Here is a 21013-nt window from a genome sequence, read left to right as displayed (position 1 = left end):
TGAGTTATTAGTGGAATTTTCAGGAATATACCCATGACCTTGAACCTTGGTTATGTGTAATGCAAGAATCTACCGAGCAGACATAGGAATAGTGCCTTAGTCATATGTGCCACCCTTAGGGGAATAGGTTAAACGTTTTTTGTTTTGATAAATTGCCTATGAATCCAGGGACTTAGCCAATGCCTTTGTTAAATTTCTAGAAGCAGTCTTGTACTTCTGCATCATGCAACTTAAAAGTCTGTCAGTTTGTGATAAATTTACAGCAGGAACCTTGAGCAGAAGTCTGTTATTAAATATATTTTCCTTCCTTCCTCCTTCACTCCCTGCCTCCCTCCTTCTCTCTGTCTATCTCTCTCTGTCTCCCTTCCTCTCCCCCCATCTCCCTCCCTCTCTGTTTTGTTCTAAGATTGATTTATTTATTATGTATACAGTGTTCTGTCTGCTTGTATGCCTGCAGCCAGAAGTGGGCATTATAGGTGGTTGTGATCCACCATATGGTTGCTGGGAATCAAACTCATGACCTATGGAAGAGCAACCAGTGCTGCTAACCTCTGAGCTATCTCTCCAGCCCTTAAATATACTTTTCTAAAGCTCTGATAATATCTTGCTAATCATATTATCATTCTCACCCCCAACTGTCCCATCTGCTTCCTAAATTCATTCCCACCTCTCTACTCCAACCCAATTCTTTTATTGCTCCTGGAGCTATTTTTCTTCTATTACATTGCCTTGATATGAAGAATTTTGCCTTGTCTTTTTTTATCTTTTTTTCTGCCCTGTTTGGCTGTGGTCTCTATGAGGAAACAGAAGGGGAGTGGATCTGGAGGAGGGAGTGGGAGCTAGAAGGATTGGAGGGAGGGGAAATTGTGCTCAGGATTTATTATATGTGAAAAGAATCTATTTTCAGTTTTAAAAAGGAAGTGAATGCCAAAAAGGAAAAGAAAAAATTAAAAAAAAATAACAGTCATGAAAACATTTATTTATTTTGTCCTTCCATGTACTCCTGGATGTGGGGATGTTCACAGAATCATGTTCAACCAAACAGGAGTCACACTTAATAAAAACTGTCTGTTGCTCCCCCACAGCCATTAACTGTCTGTGTCTCCTCAATTATCGGTGGGGGACAAAGAACCTTTTCATATTCTATGCTGTAATGACTTTCTATAATGTTGATATGCAGGTCTTTCCAAGCAATGTGAGCTGCTGTGAATTCATGAATATAGCAGTTCTGTCATATCCAGAGAATACTGTTGTTCTCTAATTTTCTATAAACTTAGACTTTTAAAAATCCCCCTCCATCTTAGGGATAGCTTAAGGTAGCAATGTCTCATTTGTGGTTGAGAACCACATAGACACTTATTCTCTGTGTTTCATTCATTGGGAAAAAATTGAGCAGAGATTTTAATTTATCAACTCCTCTTTGTGTGCCCCAAATAAGGGGCATTTATTCATCATTTCTCATTAAGGCTTTATATGTATATTAACTATAAGGTACCCATGTGAATTGATGCTAATATTTATTAACCTGACAATCCCCTAAAGATGTTAGTATGTTTTCTATCACTAGGAATTGGGAGGCCTGGATGCCTTTTGGATGTTCATCTGAGATAGCTCTATGCCCTGACTGGCAATGAATCCTATATATAATGCTGAGGAACATGATGATCCAGCATTGGACATTAAAACTTTATATCATCTGCTAGTGAATTTCATGGTTTATTGGTGGTTTGGGATCTCATTTAATGAAGGAAGCAGAAAAGATCCCTATCTGTTAAAGTGCCATTTCACTATCCGAAGTTAAGTCATTTGAGTACCTAGCTAGGTCCTGTCCAAAAACATGAGATCTGTCCTTAAAACCCCGGGGGAGAGACAACATAGGTCAATAGTCTATTCCAACCTTGAACATCATTCCATTCAATGCCAAACCAAAGTGACTCTCAGAAGCTATGGCAGTACAAAATAGAGAATCTTTAAAATCTAGACCTCTTGAATATGGAGCATCAGAAGGAGTTTGTGTTCATAAAGTATTGCCTTAAGGAGCAATTGATATATAGGAGTAATAGCTGCACTTGTAACATTAAGTGCTTTTACCATTGTGTAGTCTCCATTAGACATTTTAACACACTGGAGATTAAAAGGGAGGCTGGTACAGTTAAAAGCCCCTAACGAAGGAATTTACTGTTGAGCGGTTGAGATCCCATTAAGGGTTCAAGCATGAGAAAAATTCAGTGACAGGAAGAATTACAATAGGGCTTTGATCTATTTATATACGGGATGTTGTTTTTCCTTCAGGTGGCATATGACTGGCACATACTTACGTGTTAAAGAGAAGACCTCTCAGCAACGACTCCTTGTTTGTCCCTGACACATTGCAATCCTAGTTGTTACTGTCATTTTTTGTAAGGCCTTGAAAATAATTCGGTACCCTCAACTTTGCTGGTAACTCTGTCCATAGAGGAGATGACGCTTGGATATCACTAGAAAATTTTGAGTGAAAATTAGGCTATACCTAGACAATGTAAAAGTGAAATAAACATTGATAATAAGGATTTCCATGTTTCATGGGGGATGTTGAGATATCCTAGAGGAATTTTGGTGAAGGTCTAGTGATGATGGTGTGCCAGAAACCAGAGGTCCTGAAACAGACCAAGGACACCTTGCAAAGGACATTTGAAGTAATGCTGATTGGACAAAGGGAAATACTGTGTTACATACCACTTAGACAAATGAAGAGTTGTTAGAAGCAGAAAAGATGAAGGTGCAAAGAGGGTTTTTGTTTTGTTTATATTGTTGTTCAGTTTTGTTTTGTTTTGGTTTAATTTTTCTTAATTTTCTTTTGTGGGCACACTGCAAAGGTGACGGGTAGGTATGTGGAGACCAGGAGATGAGCAGAATTGGGTTGAATGATGTGAAATTCCCCCAAAACATCAATAAAGTAATTTTGTTAATACAAAATAAAGTCTCATTGATGCCTGTAGCCTGAAAAAGTCAGGAATGAATTGCCCAGTGTATGAGGTAAGGACAAAATAGAAGCCATCATTAATTACCTAGAAAAATTATAGTCATACCTGCAATTACAAGACTTACCTGTTGATAGTGACTATTGTCTTGGAGGAAACCTGGATTCTATGAAGGTTTTCTCAGCCCACAGACATCCAAATCCTTTGAGCCACTATGTCCTCTTGACACAATATTTGAGCAATATATTTTCAAGCATCTGTCTCCTAAAGACAAAGAATTTGTCAGATTATTTCTTCCAGTAGACAAGTAGTGGTAGACCACTATTCTCAAAAGACTCCGAGAAGTTCACAGTCCTTTTATTCTCTCTCCTTGATAGTTTGACCCTCAATCCATTCCCCCTTCTCCCATTCCTCCCCTACTTCACAACTCTAGTAAAGCAGATGGAATAGGCAACCATTGGAAGTTTAAAGTCCCATGGATGATTTTGCAAATTTCTTCTGATGCCATGAACAGATTGAGTAACAAATCTATCTCGCAAAAGGATTTTCCTTCACACATGGAGGAATAAGTAAACTTTCCTTCTACAAAGCCTCACTAAAACATTCAGAAAATGTAGTAAGATTTTCACAAGGCCCTTGGCCAATAGTTGCAACAAGAGTGCGATTTAAGAGTTTTGCTTATAATGCTATTTAGTTCCCTAAACACATAGACAAGAGAATGTCAACATTTACATATGCCATCCCAGTATAATAGTATAATATTCATTCAAGGTAATTTTAGGGCTGCCCAGGATCCTGTGCAGTACTTACATTCTAAGATGCACAACTCATTTGCATATATTCTAGCCATTTGAGTCATTTTTGTTCTCTCAGAATCACCAAAGGTAAGATCCGTGATAACACCAACATTATTCAAAGAATGCCCTGGGTTAGAAATATGTCACATATTCCCTAGTCATGTTTTTTTAGTATTTTAGGAAGGCTTCCTAGATTCTACTTGATTTACTTTAGTTCTTTTGTTGAGTAAAACTAAGGGGGCATTGATGAGTTCAGATTCTAGAACAATGCGTTGAAGAAGGCATGTTTGAGACAGCATGTGGCGTTCCAGCATACTTAAGGAACCCTGGATGGAGAGGCAGAGTTATCATAGCTAAGGAGCATTGACAACCTGGTTGGTAAGAGCTGAATTCTCATAAGTATTCTGGGGGATTTCATGACTTGGCAGATGCTGGAGTTGCTTTGACTGGTTTGCTTGGAAGATCAAGTCTTTCTTCCTTTTCCTCACTTAGTTTCTTCTTTCTTTCTTTTTCTTTCTTTCTTTCTTTCTTTCTTTCTTTCTTTCTTCCTGCTTTTCTTTCTTTTCTTCTTCCTTCCTTCCTTTCCTTATTTCTTTCTTCCTTCTTTGCTCCCTCTCTTTCCTTCCCTTCTCCTACCTCCATTTTTATGTACTTATTTTTCCTTTTTATTTTTATTAATTAATGGTATTCATTTATTTCACATTTTTTGCAGCAAATGCAGAATTACTGCCCCCAGATATTTTATAGATTACTTCCTTCAGGATATGGAACAATCTTAAAGAAACCTCCCAAATAGAAATACATATCTACTCCAGAGTATATTGGAGGTTGAAGCTTGTAGGATGATCTGTAAGGTCCCTCTAAGACTCAGTGGTACAGCATGCAAGGCAATTGATTCATAAGGCAGAAGAACCATCATTAGAGGTCTGCTGTCACCTCCTTAATCTGATATCAGAAATTAATGGACCTTATCACATGGCAATGGAATACATCTGGGAAAACATTACATTAGTGCAAACTCCATTGCTTTTGAAAAAGGGCCCAGGGTTAGATTACCATGCATGTAAGAGAAAACCTGTGCAAATAAATTTAAGAAAATGTGCCTTGTGTGATATAGTCTTGTGAATATCATATTTTCACCAGGAAAAGAGTTGGACTCAGATCTCATTTTCTTGTTGCTGTTGTTTTATTTTATTGTTTGTTTTTGACAGAAATCTAGTTTGTACAGTTTCATTTCTTGATTTACATGTTTTGATCATTAGAAAATCAATTTTCAGTGACATTCAAACCTGCTAATATCTGGCTAGCTACCCAACGCTGGCTTTACTGAGTTGTGTCTGGATGGAATCATTCTTTGCCTTCTTTCTACCCTACCTGGAGTCAAAAATAAATTTCTCATCTTGCTGTTTATGTAATAGTGACATACTTCCAAATGAAGTAAGTTAGTACAAAATAAATATCCAAGATGAAAGAATAGGTATAAAGATACATATTTCAAACCAACCTTATTAAAGAAACTTACTTTCTAGAGACAGATACATGTATGATACTATATGAGTTATATTTGAAGAATATAAAAACATAAGTAATATCCTATAGTACTATCTTCTGATGATATAAAATATTGAACTGTGGTCGGGAGGTCCACAGTCTATGTCCACCAGGTGTAGTTACAGCCTACCACAGAAGTGTATATACAGAGAGAAAGTGGTAAGGAGAAAGGACCAAGGTATTTTATGGTCTCCAAACAGGGAAGGGAAACCCATAGAAAATCAAATTATGACCAGATGAAAATACATAGGTATGTATATCATGAGGCCCTTGATCAGAACCTCTATTCCTTCTAATTGTTACTGAAAACGTCTAAGAGGTTGTATCTTTATGTAAGTGTACATTTTCATACAATTGAAATGAAAATTTCGGGAATGTAGGGGAAAATAAAGCAACTTTTAATCTGTGACTCAGATATGATTCTCTCTAGTGTGGAGATTAAGAAAACAGACATTGATTTGCAGTGTGGAGCACCATCCCATCTTTCAGACTATCCTGAAATTAGTGTGAATTAGCAGGACAACTGCATTTTACATGAAGTCACTATGATGGGAAACATAGACATTGATGAAAAACTAAAAAATTAGTGAGGGATGTGTGTTGTTTTCTTTGGGTTGGTTTGTATCTGTTTTCTTGGGATATTTATTGATTATCTTCTGTGTATGAATACTTGTATGCAGTACAGGCCTCTCCTCTCAGATCTCCCATTAAAGAAGATGATTGTGAGCTACTCTGTGGGAGAACAGAACTGAACACAAGTTCTCTGAAAGAGCAACAAGTTCTCTTAACCACTGACCAATTTCTCTAGTTCTCTTATTTGTATTTTAAATAAAACACAAAATCATGTATAATTTAAGCACAAATCAGCTAAACAAAATAAGGCAACACAGGTAAGATTTATATTTAATGATACTCTATATGTACAAAAGAAAAATCAAATACACCTTTTGCATGTTAACCAACTTAAAAAAATCAAACACAGACATTTGGCCCGAGGCTTAAAAATCCTGTGTTGTTTATCTACACAGAAAATAGTCATTGACCTGTGATTGTGTTAGAAATTGTCATCCACTTAAAATTTATGGCTGTAAGTAGTAGATTTGATATTTTATGCACCATTTAATTGAAAATATAAACAGTGATCTTTTTTGTAAACAGTCTCAAATGTTTACATATAAAGTATTGAGACCTATTTTTGTAATGGATCTCAGCAGTAGTCTAATATTTGATAATATAATTTAGCTCCCAATTGTCCTGGCACACTGACACTATAGAGACAGCAGTAACATACAAAACTACTTTGATGAAAAAGTAAAGATTATGTTCAATTTCTGGACATGAATGTTATCTCCAAGAAGTTTTCTTTGAGAATTAATGAAGTAAATCTGTATAGGCTAATTTGGATCTGAAAAACAATGGATAATTTTATAGAAGTGCTGTAACATTTATTTTGAAATATTGAATTTTTTCCCACTGTGACTTGTCAGGAAATGTTTAAGACTATTGGAATTTTATGTTTCCTCTATACTCTTTGAATCCCAGTGAACCAAGAGCAGAGTCACTTCCATTGGCAAGTACACACAGGCAAACAAGCCAGCAATCACCTCAATTCACCATTGTCATGATATACAAACACTAGCATCCCTATGGCGATGTACTATCATGTTGCAGATCAAACCTTTTCACCACAGGTAACTAGTGGTTCTCAACCTTCCTGATGCTGCTACCCTTTAATACACTTTTCATGTTGTGATGACCCCTAACCATAAAATTATTTTGTTGCTACTTCATAACTGTAATTTTGCTAGTTATGATACTCAATGTTATATCTCATAAGCAGAAGATCTGATATGTGACCCCCAAATGACTGTGACTCACAAATTGAGAACTACCAAATTCTTCCCAATATGTATTTATTTAGTAATACTTATATGATTAAGAATTAGCAAGACAATACATTTGCTTTTTATGAAAGAGGTCACCTGATGAGTTAATTTCTTTTACAAAAGAAGCCACAAAATAATTAAATGATGAAATGAAAAGTAGGAAAATATAATTTTATATGAAATTATTCTTCTTTTAAAACTGAAGTTTACTCATTATCATTCTCAGTAAGAATTCAAAATCCTCTTAATATCTAATTATTAGTTTCAGTTGCCAATGGCAAACCCTAATCTGACCTTGGAGAACCACTGAATCATACAAATCTTCTAACATATGCTTCCGAAGACACACTTCCAGGTTGTCTCAAGGTAAATGCTACATTTGTTCTAGGGTCTATGCATATCCTAACTACTGAATATACGCAACACTGTCTTGCCAATATTAGTAGATTTATTCTTTTTGCCACGTGCTGCTATAAAATTGTGTCATGCCCCAACTATGAGCCTTTTTCTTTTCTTATACACTCACAACAGAGTTTTAGTAACTGAAATACAATTAAGGCAGAGTTGATCATGATTTTTCTATTTGGATGCATTTCCTTGTTTCAATATTAGAAATCATTAAGTAGGATATAAAACAAAATTTTGCTCTGACTGTTGTTTTTTTTATCCATAATTCAGATGAAGTTCTGTATTATTGATTTGCTGTTTATCCCTGAAGAGAGATTTTTGCATCCAGAAACCAATGTCAACTCAATGAATTTATTCAAGAATATAGTCATATCAGGGCAGATATGAAATGATGAAGTATACTTATTTATTTCAGTATTGTTTGAAATAATGAGGTTGAAATAACATGAGATTGGCTCTGCAGGCTACACACTCTCCTTTACTGTAATATGTGTGAAGTTCAATTTCCTCTATTACATATGGATTCCTGGTAGAAATGGGTAACTAAGGAAATTCTTGAATAATTGAATAATGAGCAATTAAAACTAGACGTATTTTAGCTTGATAGGTAAGAGGTGACAGGTCCTTATAGTTATAAAATAAGGAAATTTCACCATTTTGTGAGTTGGCAATGCTCCTATTTTGTCTATGTGTAGAATTTTGGATTAATTCACATTGAACATCTAAAAATAATGGTCACACGCATTGTCAATCTGATAACACCAGAGTCCATCTACGGGACCACACTGCCCAGAGTGCTGTGGGAACAGCCAAACATCACGTTAAGAAGTAAAAAGGTGGTTTGACAGAATAAGCCAAGCCAAGATTGGTACTTTTATTTTATTTTGCTGTATTTCATCTACCTTAGTTTTATGTGTATGGCTTTTTGTTGCCTTAATGCATGCCTCTGTACTGCATGCGTGCACTGTGACCTTGGAGACAGAACTGGAGCTACAGATAGTGTCATCATACCAGTACTGGGGAGCAGAAAGGAGTCCTCTGGAGGAGCCATCAGTGCTCTTACACATTGAGCCATCTATCTCTCCAGCCTTAAGCACAGCTGTTTTATCAGGAAGTTTTTCTAGCTTGGAAGTTTTGTTTTATCCAGTAAGGATACAACTGTTTTATTAGGATTTCATGAAATGTTTTTAATTCCTTTACTACATTTCTTTTCTTCAAAATATAGTGCTGAAAGCATATTCGGAGACTGAAATGTGGCTATCTCGGCCTCCATGAGCTAAGTCTGACCCCAAAAAGCAAGGTTGCCTTTCTGTTGTTCTAGTTCAATACTATAGCTCATTTCCCATAAAAAATCCATAAATCCCATTTATAAGCAACATTTCACATGTAAAAAAAAAAAAGAGGGAACTCTTAAAAAGTCAAGGAACTAAGTACGTGATTTACATAGGCATGAACTAATTGACACATAACATTCAGAAACAAGTCAAAAGTAAAACTTCAACAGTTTTCTTATTTTCCTATGAGTGCGAAATAGGAAATCTCTTAGAGATATCCACGACATATGGAAAAATCACCTTGTTGTGATACTGTTTTGTGGACAAAGAGGGGGAGATTATTGATGGGACTCTTTTATATCCATTTATTTTGCAGGATACAGTTTTTCAGAGAAGGATTACTTTAATATCACATCCAGATTCTATAGTCCTTGGGAGAGCAATGCCTAAGGTGGGACAGAAAATAGGATTTCGCTGACACTGTCCAATGTGCTCCAAGGCTTTTGGCCAGTTACTGAAGTAGATGTTTCCCAAATCCAAAAGTGCCTTTGGTTATTCATGCTACTCAAATCAAAACATTATGTGAAAATAACAAAAAACATTGCAATGGATTGTAAATGAATTTGGGCATTAAATCTCTGTGCTTTGTGTTTGATCAATGATTTTTTAAAAAAATTCTACAACATTGTGCTATTTTACAGGCATTTGCAGCATTCCTTTGTTTTCTTCTTTGTCCCTAAAACATCACCTACCTAACTGCCGGAACATGAGCAGAAGGATAACAATAATAGACCTGATGAAATGAATGAAGAAAAACCACAAGGCCTTAATCTAGTACAAATAACTAGAGGCAAGTAAGGAATGCTGAGAGTCAGGTAAACACTCTTCTCTCGGAAAGAGCACACCAACTGAGTATCTAACCAAATGCTCAGCCCTGAAAACACACATAAACATGGCATTATCTGGAATGAGCAGTTTACACTTAGGAATATGTGTGTACGTACATACATATGCATTGATATTTCTAATAACAAAGCAAAAAGGCTGTGGGCTAGAAATACAGAAGAAGGGATATATGGAAGGGTCCGAAGTGTGTGAAGAGGAGCAGAAAATGTAAGTCAACTATAATCTTAAAATTTTTTAAAATGTACTAATGTACAGTGCATGATTTGAAAAGGTGTTTTGGTTGACTTTCATTATTTGATGTTTTCATTGCTTGTCTTTCACAGATTTATCTGAAGTTTTACCAAAATCAGATCTCTATCCTGTTATCTTCTGTCCCAAGAAATTCTTTTACAAATTGCTAACATTAAAAAAATTCCTTACACTTTGGCCAAATTGTTAATTAAAAGGACCTAATTTTTGCTTTTAAGGCCTTTAGGAGCCCTACAGTTTTAGAACAAACAAACAAAAACTCAAAACTACGCTGATTAACTATGAGGCAGTTTGAACATACTTTTCTTTAGGGTTTGAGAGCTTAGCTCCAAGCTGCTTCCACTGTCCCCATTTTCGTGAGTGCAGTCCTGTTATATTTTCAAGTTAGTTTGGTATAACATAATTGTTTTGTTTTGTTTTTCTTGATTTTTGTTTTAAGACAGAGTTTCTGTGTATTACAGCCTTGGGTGTCCTGAAACTCTAATTGTAGACCAGTGTAGAGAGAAGCCTTTTCCTCGTCAGCCGCTTTGGTTTTTCCCCACCAGTCGCCTGGGCTCTGCCGCGTTGTAGTCCACAAATAACACACAAGACGCTGTGTTAATTATGAAGCTGTTGGCCGTTAGCTTGAATTCTTACTGCCTATCTCTGACTTAAGTATTTACCCCATAATTGTTATTCTAAGTATTTCTTTTACCGGAGAAAAGGCCTGGACTTCTTACCCCTTTGCGGCTACATGGTGACTCCCTGTGTTTCTCCTACCCAGAGTCCTCCTCGATTCCTAGTCCCACCTATCTTGCTTCCCTATTGGCCAAGAGTGCTTTATTGACATATACACAGGACTTCCCCATCAGACCAGGCTGTCTTCAAATTGAAATAGATCTTCTTGCCTCTGTCTCCTGAGTACTGGGTTTAAAAATGTGTGCCACCATGCCCAGCTGGGATAATATAATTCTTATGGACTTATTGATCCCTAAGCCTTAGTTGTCTTCATTTGTGTATTCAAATTTCCTCTGAATTTTTCAACCACACATTTTTTATCTTCTATGCTTTCTAAATTGCTACTGTGTTATTTTAATGCCTTTACACTTTATTCTCCTCAATCTTTGTCTTTTGCCTGAGAGAACTAAATCACTCCTGTTATTTTGAGACAGCTTCCTCTATAAATGAACCCGAACTGTCAAACCTTTGATTGTGCTCCTATTTTGAGAAATATCTTAAGAAAATCATCTGCCAGTATCTCCAGCGGTTCACTTCTGAGATTTACCATTTTCAAATTTGTTCAGATATTATGAGAAGTAATTCTAATTACAGTAATTAAGAGCATTAAAATATACATGTATCTGTTATTCAGAATTATATTCAATAATGTAATAGGGGAAATGTAATACTTATTGTAAAGTTCCTTATACATGAGACTTTAGCCAGGATAGCTCTCAGTTCCTTTTAAAGGATTATACTAGCATGTATCAATTATTCATAATACTGAGCATCATTATGACAGTTTTATACATTTATGTCATACATGTTGGCCATGTTCATTCCTTTATAAGCCTCTTTCATGCTAAAAATATTCCTCTCCCCAACTTGTCCCTCTGCTATTTTCATATCTTCTTTTGGTGACCTAGTGAATTTTATTTGACTTGTTGGCATCTTTTTAGAGTAATTTATATCTAATTATTAAAATAGTTTATGGGAAATCTGAGGTTAGTTTATTTTTTTTCCCTCAAGGATGACACCCAACTCCTGCTTCTCATGTCTCTGCCTTACAAGTGCTAAGATTATAGGTATGTGCAACCTGGTTTATATGATGCTTAATAAGCTTTTGGTATCTCCATAATAGCACCCACACAGTAAGATCAAAGCCAAATTGAAAAAGCAAAATAACGGGTTTATTTGAACAAAACAGCTCCTGGATGAATTCTCCAGTCCCAGAGATCCAGATTGGAAAATTCACATGCCTGAACTAAAGCGAGGAGTTCATACAAGTTGCAGGCAAGGGGTAATGAGGTCTCTGCCACAAGCTTGGTTTATGATTAATTATAGTCAAAGCTGAACCCTTTAGGCAGGGACTTGGGTGACTGCCAACTTCATGGGCTGAGCTGCTGTAGCCACGAAGAATGCAGAACTGGAGTTTTTAGTGCATTCCCTTTGTTGGAGATTCTCAAGTGTGTTGTTTGTTGGGGGGGTGGGAGGAAAGGAAGGGGCTTTCTGGATCAAGTGGGAGTGAGTGGAGCTTCCACCCAAATGGTGCTGAGGTTCAAACCTAAGACTCCACTATTGCTATGGAACCATTATAAGAGTTAAGCTGTTGGTGGCATCTCACATGTAAGTCCCATTGTTTCATATTTGGGGATATGCTGTCATGCTGCTCATTGTTGTGGTTAGTAGACACCACAGTGGGACAGAACTATTGATTGCTTTTGTTCATGGTTAGTTTCCCTTGCACCTGCAAGTACTATAAGATGTAGTCCTCATGACAAGACTTTCCAGTCACTGACAGCTAACTTCCTTAAGGTTGCAAGGTGGCCAATATTCATTCAACTGATACTTGCAATGTAGGAATTTCCTCCATCAGACTGTCTAGTGGCCATGTCTGTGGGGGGTTTGTAATAGATGGTAGGAGGACCCTGGACATTATGAATGGTGTCAGTACCAAGTAGGTCATCTTGTGTTGTCTATGAAGTCTAGGAAAGCAAACTAGGGAAGCAAACCAGTAAGGAGTCTTCCTCTATCAGGACTTTGCTTCAGTTTGTGCCTCAAGTTTATGTCTGGAGTTCATGCCTCATCCTTAGATGGTAGAACATAATGGGCCAGTCAAATGAGTCCTTTCCTACACTGAGTTGCTTTGGGTCATTGCGATTTGCCAAAGCAACAGAAAAACACCCTGTGCATATAGGTCAGTGACAAGTTACTTTTGGAGACATCTTGGTGCCACTCTCTATCTGGCAGACTTTTATCCTTATGATAAGAGTACAAAGCACTTACAAAACAATTGTATAGCCCTTCCATAAATGAGAAAACAGAGACATTAATTTTGATTATTAGACACCTTATTAAGTCTTGAGTGTCCACTAGTATGCTGGTCTACTTTTGGGGAAGGGTTGTTAATTTTCAAAGAGCCTTTTGACTAAATACACTGGGTAAGTAAGAGAACCATTTTTCATCACAGGGAATTGATCTCAGTACTTTGCACATGCCAGGCACATGTTCTACAGGTGAACTATATCAAAAGACTACTTTTTTGAAGAGTTTCCCAGGTTGTACTTGGATTTGCTCTGCAACCAAATAAGATGGTGACCTGAATACCTTCACTGAGCCTCTTGATGCTCTTATTACAAGTCTAAGAAAGCAGACCTCACAATGGCAATTGTTTTCAATAAGAATGTCTCTCAATAGTTTTATGTATTTAAATGCTAAGTTGCTAGAGAGTGCCACTGTTTGAATAAGAATGTCCCTCAATAGTTTTATATATTTAAATGCTAAGTTGCTGGAGAGTGCCACTATTTGAAAAGATTAGAAGAATTAGGTGGGATAGACTTGTGTGTCCTTGTTGGAGGAAATGTGTCACTAGGGGTGGACATCAATGATTCAAAAGTCCATGTCATGCCCACACTTTCTCTCTATACCTACAGATCAGGATGTGGATCTCAGTTATTGCTGTAGAATGGTCCCGCATGCCACCATGTTTTCCACCATAGTTGTGGTGATCCTCTTAACCCTCTTGTCCAGTTGGCCATCAGTACAAGAGGGACAGAAGCCATAACAGAAAACTTTGTATGCGGCTCATGAGCAGGAACAGAGACAGCCCTCTGGGAGACTGCTTTCCTTGAAACAACTCAACTTTATTCAAGAGTATAAGGAATATATAGGATTAGGGTGCCTGATTTGCATTAAACACCACACTCTTATAATAAGGCTTCTAGCACAAGCCTTAGTTACCAGATGTACATCAGGGGATGCTTCTAGCTGGAATCTGTGCCAAGGGTCTAGCTAAAGATAAATCAGGCATCGATGTCTTAGAGACAGGTTTCAGCTAAGGTCAGTCTTCCAGACTCATGGATATTCTACTGACAAGGCCAGGTAGAGGCAGGGAGTTCTGCTGGGGAGGGAGAGAGTGCCATGTAGCTAAGCAACTGAGATAAGCTGTCAGGCCTGGAAGGCTGCCACCTCCACTAGTCAGCAAAAAACTTCCAACGAATAATAGTGAATCAAATCTCTGAAACTATAAGGAAGTTCCCAATTAAATGCTTTATTTCATAAGAGTTGCTTGGTAATGTTGTCGCATTGAAACAAAAGAAGTCACTAAGATACTTTCCTTGTTCAGTTCAATTTCAAAATCTTCACAAAGCTTTGCATTGTTTTTGGTAACATTCTTTGGTGCATATTTCTTAGTGATTGTGTTTAATATCTACCATTATATTGGTAAATTGTTAGACAGAAGACAATATTTAATTCTTTTAAACCCTGCTTTTGTAATGTTTCCCATTGAATACCCATGTGTGCATGTGTGCACACATTCACACAATGCTCTCACTCACACATACACACACACACAGAATGAGAAATAGAGACAGGCACAGAATGAGAGAGAGAGAGTTCCTCAGCCTAGATGTCCAGGATGTTCATAATAACTGGTGAACATGCTGATTTCCACAGAGACCACAAAATCTGCAGCCTCTAATGTCTGCACACAAAACAACATCAATCCAGACTCCTATTTAACATTTCCTAGACAATGAGACTTTTCAAAGAAATGAATGCAAGCATTTTTCCCTCAAAAGTATTATCAATCTCACTTCCTAACAAAGTTGAATTCACATAAATCACCAAAGGCAATAAAAGTCCCAGAACCAAATATAGTTCATTGACTAAGACTTCATTGACTGTAGTTAGACTATTACTCTGTCCACCACTTAGATGAGTTAAGCTATGATACGATGCTTTATTGATAGCCTTCGGCTGTGCATACATTGATCACTCAAACTTCTCATGCTTGACATTTCTTTGATCTGTTCTGAGGCATTTGGCACTTTTTCTCCTTCAGTAGGAGAGTTTGGTGTGAGTAGACTATGATACATTTTAATGACAGTAAAAAATACTATACAACATCAAGTCAAATATTCTCATTCTAGCTTAAAGTATCTGATAGTAATTTAGAAAACAAAATGTACAGCTGCATTTGGTTGCTTGCCTATTGACTAACACTTGCCTCAGCAACTTTGTACTTTGATATTAAATTGTCATATTGCTAAGGATAAATTGATACTTGAACCGATTCACAGCACTGATATCAGTGACTACTGCCAAAGTTTTCCATGTGAGAGTAATCAATAAGAAACAATTGCATGTGAATGATTTCATAATATCGTTGGTGTGGTTTTAACTTTTGCATTATTTTCAGGAACAGAAGCATTCTAGTTAAATGGTGTTTAGAGCATGCCTCTAGGAAAAAATTAAGATAATAGCATTTCTCCTAACCTCAAAATGATTCCAAAGTTAGGCTCCTCTACATACCAAATTAGGACTTCATTACCTTAAATATTCACACACAAAGACACTGAATTTTATCATTATCCGTTTTACCTGGGCATGAGAAAGTTTAGAGTAAACTTCAATGTTGAATGCCCTCACTTCTGATTCATAAAAGCTGTATATCAACATTTGAAATTTTGGAATATGAGGGTTAACAACAAAAGAAGGTAACAAGTGTTAATTTTGCAAAATGTTGGATGGAAGAGGACTGCAATTAATGCAATGATTAGCAGTTACCTTTGACTCCAGTGAAATACTAAGCCTGGGATAAAAGGCCTAGTATTTTTCTTTCATCATATTGATTACCTAGATTTAAAAATGTTCCTCACTGCATAAATGAATAAACATTTAAAAGTTGCTTGTTTTGTCTACTGTGTATAACAGCCAAATGGAGAAAATATTATAAGGGTGATTTTCTACTTTTTATTTATTTATAATTTCGATTTTTCTTCCATGCTTGCTAACATCTTTTTGTTTTTCACAATGAAACACAAGGAATTCTCATAAGTGAATCAAGAATCATGGGTTTACAAATTTTTGTGTATGTGGGATTTTGGTACTAAGTTCCTCATATCTTACATATGCTAGGCAAGTACTCTACCACTAAGTTATTGTGGTGGTTGCATCATAATCACTCCTGTAGAATCAGAAGTTTGGTAAACACTTAGTTTGCGTAAATTTAGAAAGTGTGGCCTATGGATATGTCCCCGGTATGTCACTGGGGGCACACTTTGTCATCCTAAATATTATATCATGTTTGATTGATGCCCCTTGAAAAGCCTGCTCCTTTTTTGAAGGAAAATGGAGGAAGAGTGGATCAGGGGCCAAGGACAGGTAGAAGGAGGAATTAGGAGGAGTGAAGTGAAGGGAATCATGGCTGGGATGAATATAGCTGAGAATAATAAAAAAATAGAAACAATTAAAAAATAGTTCATGAGTGTGATTCTGGAAAAAATTGGCATTTACATGAAAGAGAAAACTAAATATTAATAAGAATAGTGAGTTTATTTAGTCAATAAATGAATCTCCTAGTGAAAATCTCTCTAGCATTTTGTCACCGTCTATACAACCAACAGAAAAAAAGAATGAGCAAACAGCGTAAGATTATGAGGAAGGACTGTCATAAGACTAGCAAATTAGTAAAAGTGGAGACTTGACTAATAAGGGTATCACGGTGTTAATAGAGGACAGAGTCAAAGAATTGCAGATCTGGAAACAAAGAGAAGGAAACAGGGGAGGCAGTCGTGATAGAGTACACCTGTAATGGCAGCACATAGGTACTAAGAAGGAAAATTCAGAGTTCAAGAACAGCCTGAGCTATAGTACATTCAGGGCTATTCCATACCAAAAGCAAGATCCTATCTTAAAACCCAAAAGAAATATACAAATAAATTAGCTCAATTTTAAGAGGAAGAAAGAGGAGGAGGAGAAGAAAATGAAAAAGGAGGAGGAGAGGAAATGTATAAAATAAGAAAAAAAAGCATCAAACTGGAAAGTTGCTGTATCCTAAGAAAAAGAAAATTGCTGTTCTACAGTGAACATCTTTCATATGTAAAATATTTTCTATGTGTATGTAAAGACTTGATAATCTATCTTAACCTGTTATCACAATGTTTGAGGCTCCAGTATTGTACACATAACTATAATTTTGCTTTTACAGTCTTGAACACTGAACATTTACTTTTGTTCACTTACTGTTCTGGAAATCATTGCACAAGGTAAATTATTTACTTAAGGATTGAGGGTCATGATTTGACTTAAATTAGAGCCCATCTTGTTTTAAAGCCTGAATTGTTTCCTTGTACATTATGTACTCAAGTGGCATTGAAATATTAAGAAGGATAATAATGCAGGCATTCCCATTGTCCTTTCCACTGTCAGGTTCCTAGGAAAGCTTACAATGCAACATCAACTAATTGCTTGCTTGAGGTCTAATAGGAAATAGTAATGGCATTGGTAGCTCTCTGAGCACAGAGCTGCTAGGAGATTTGTACATCTAGTTCCTGGAACTTTTGACTGTTTAGCAGTAGTTGGGGCTATGCTGTAAGTCTTCTTTGGGGCAGGAGATATTTTAATTCTTGTGAAATTTATAACAGCTCATACATTTCCTCCATTCAATAACTCTCTCTGCTCGTATTCAGGAAACATCACTTATGTGTGTTGAATTGAAGGAATCTAAATCTGTTTGTTGAGACACTTACTCTATGTTTTATTGTGTGCTTGTTAAATTTATTAATACACCTATTCACTAGCAGGAAGAAACTCCTGCCCAATGTTTCTGAAACTCAAGGGAAAAGGAGAAACACGTCCTTTGTTTTTCAGGTGGGGGCTTTGTCAGGTTTGGATGGAATTTCTCAAACTTCACAGTTTAGGATAGATTCATAAAGGGATTGTTAAGATAACTTTAGGTTGGACTCAGGGAAACCAACAAAACATCATCCATGCAGTGAGGTATCTAGGCAACAGTGGAATTCTTAAAATTGTGAAAGGCAGACATAGAGTAGCTACCATAAATATGAGAGAATGCCTCTAGAAAGGACTTTGAACTTTTCTTCAAGGACCCATGATTCCTGTAACACACACACACACACACACACACACACACACACACACATACACACACACACAGAGGAAGAGAGAGAGAGAGAGAGAGAGAGAGAGAGAGAGAGAGAGAGAGAGGCATGCACACCATGTACGTGTGTGCAAGGGCCATTTTGCCTGACTTAACAAAATTTTATAACATGAAAAGTTAATAAGAATAAAATACCTTTATCAAAATAAATTTTAGAATGCTTTTCTTTCAACTTCTATGTTTTATTATACTGATTACAGATGTTTAAGAATGATTTTCAAATATTTCATAATAATGCTAAAGAAATAAAAAAAATTAACCTCAAATATTTTCGTCACTATCCAAAGCTAGCTGGTTTTCCTGCTGTTTGTAGCCAAGTATGTGAATGTGATAATCCGAAAAGTAGTGAATAAATTCTTTTCTGATAATCTTCTCAATAATGGACAGAAAAGAAGGCTTGCTTTCTCAAAGACTTTGGAACTGAATGCCAGCCTGCTCATCTTGACAGACATGCAACTGAGAAGGGCCTGTTCATCTTCCTGACAGGGATCACATTGCAAGCAAAGCCAGAGAACTGGAAGCTTGCCATCCAAGCAATTTAGGCTGTGTCTCCCAGTTCAAAAGAAACTTTTAGAAAATAAATATTTCTTGCCAGCTGTCAAACTTGTCTGCAATGATTATATGGTTGAAAAAGAAGTCAATGGTATTTTCTCATCATTACATGCAATCATTATTGCTACCATGTGCATACCCAATTGTAGTCTTATTTTGTGCCTTGAAAAGTCTGTTTCCTGCACTATAGGTTGGTACCTCAAACTCTCCTGGTAGATTAATTTTCATCTCAGTCCTTTTAAATATCTCCAGTGAAGATGGAAAACTAATGATATGTTTAAGGAAGTGTTTCTACACAAATATTTCCTAAAGTTATAGAAACTAGAAAACATTTGTTGGGCTACCAAATACATCACTATTGACACCTTCCTACACTTGAATTTCTATTCAACTGAACCGAAACTAATGAATATATCAGAAACACTCTGTACTTAAAATGTTTCAGTACAATCATTAGAACATTTTCCATAAGGGAAGACCATCAGAAAATGTTTAATTGGTAGACTCAATTCTTTCTTGGATATTAGATTCATTCTTTCAACTGAATTTGCACAGATGATCATTACAGCCTATGAGTAATATGTGCATAAAATGGTCCCTTCTCCTCATTTATACGAGAAACCTTAAAGAGCCTCCATGTGTGGGATGCCACTGTGTTCACTAGAAGAGTTAATGATGACATCTCAGTGAGGTATCAGTTAGTGTAGAGGAAACAAACCTTGACTCCTCATTGATTTTTCTTCCATTGTTGTTTTAGGTCAATGAATTTAATTTAAAAAGTTATTCACAGAGAAACCTAAACACACATTTTTATTGCTGTGTTACTCACAGCAGGCAAGATATGGGACCAGCTTAGTTGTCATTGATGAGCAAATAAGGAAAATACCTCTCTCTCTCTCTCTCTCTCTCTCTCTCTCTCTCTCTCTGTGTGTGTCTCTCTCTCTCTGTCTCTCTGTCTCTCTCTCTCTCCTCTCTCAATCTCTAAACACCCCCCCGACACACAGCGACACATTCATATGCTCACACAATGGAGCTTTATCCAGCTCCATTGAACAATGAAATTATGCCATTTTCCATGAAACTGATGGAAAATCATTATGTTAAGCACAGTAAGTCATATTCAGAAAGACAAATACTGCATATCTTCTCATATATATATGTATATATATGCATATATATATATATATATATATATATATATATATATATATATATATATGAGAAATATACAGGGAGAAACACCTCTTTCTATCTCTGGCTCTGGCTCTGTCTCTGTCTCCCCATTCAAATGCCATGTAAACATGCTATGAGAACCAATGTGAAAAGAGCTTTGGTACTCTATGAAAAGAAGAGTACTGCAGAGCACATGGTCATGGTTGCTCATAACGATCTGTAACTCTACAATCAGGAGAGCCAACATCCTCTTCTGGCTCCTAAGAGTACCAGGCACCCATGTGGTGCACAGCCAGACACAAGGCAAACTACCCATAGTCATCAATTTTTAAATTTCACAATTAATGCATTTGTGATTTTCTACATACATTATAATTCTTACTACATGAATTTCTTCAAAAAAGAAAGAAGGACAATAATGATTCAGATTTTCAATTACAATCAACCTCTACCTGTATGTTTTAATTTTTGGACTTGAACTTAAGAAGTCATCAAAGGTGATTTGGTTGCTGGACACTTCCCTAGATGATTATTTCCTAAAACTCATGTCTTGAACCCTTGACTCTGATTTCTTTATTGGGTATTGTCTAAAAGTGTGAAAGTCTTTTCTTATGCTCCTCATTTCATACAGTATCTTGTCTTTTTTAATTATTTGATAATGCCTCCCCCATCCCACTGGTAAGAAATGGACCCTTCTTTGATTCCAAAATCTGGAATTTTGGTATCCAATCATCAAGACTTTTCATACAGTAGACTTGTGACTAATAGAGGTAGTTCTCAAGGACAAAACCTTCCTACAGACCCCAGACTTGCCAGAGCTACCAGACTTAGAGGACTTTACAATTATTCAGATAGTGTTAAAGTTGCTTTGCTTCCTCTCTGTACACTGTTCATATTATTTATTTCAAAAGAATTCAATTCCATAACCAACTGGAGTCCCACGTTACTTGATAAATGGATACATGACTTTCATCATTGTGTTTCTAACCTTATTAGAAAATAAATTACGGGTGACCTTAATCATTATCATCTGTGGTAGACTGGAGGCATTCATAAGAAAATACATGTAAGACCTCCAAACATTTAAAAAAAG

The 21013-nt window shown here is 36.4% G+C and overlaps 1 long non-coding RNA gene across 1 annotated transcript; it reads left to right on the top strand.

Moving 5' to 3' along the window:
• Nucleotides 1-11757: 11757 nt before the first annotated feature.
• On the top strand, nt 11758-18758 carry LOC121133642. The gene is made up of 3 exons (XR_005870569.1): nt 11758-11815; nt 17224-17281; nt 18583-18758. It is a non-coding gene; the product is annotated as an uncharacterized LOC121133642 (long non-coding RNA).
• Nucleotides 18759-21013: the final 2255 nt, after the last annotated feature.

Source organism: Mesocricetus auratus, unplaced genomic scaffold (assembly GCF_017639785.1).
Source record: "Mesocricetus auratus isolate SY011 unplaced genomic scaffold, BCM_Maur_2.0 Super-Scaffold_100023, whole genome shotgun sequence".
Lineage (NCBI taxonomy): Eukaryota > Metazoa > Chordata > Mammalia > Rodentia > Cricetidae > Mesocricetus > Mesocricetus auratus.
The sequence above is the reverse complement of the archived record's forward strand: the minus strand, read 5'-3'. Positions and strand labels throughout refer to the sequence as shown.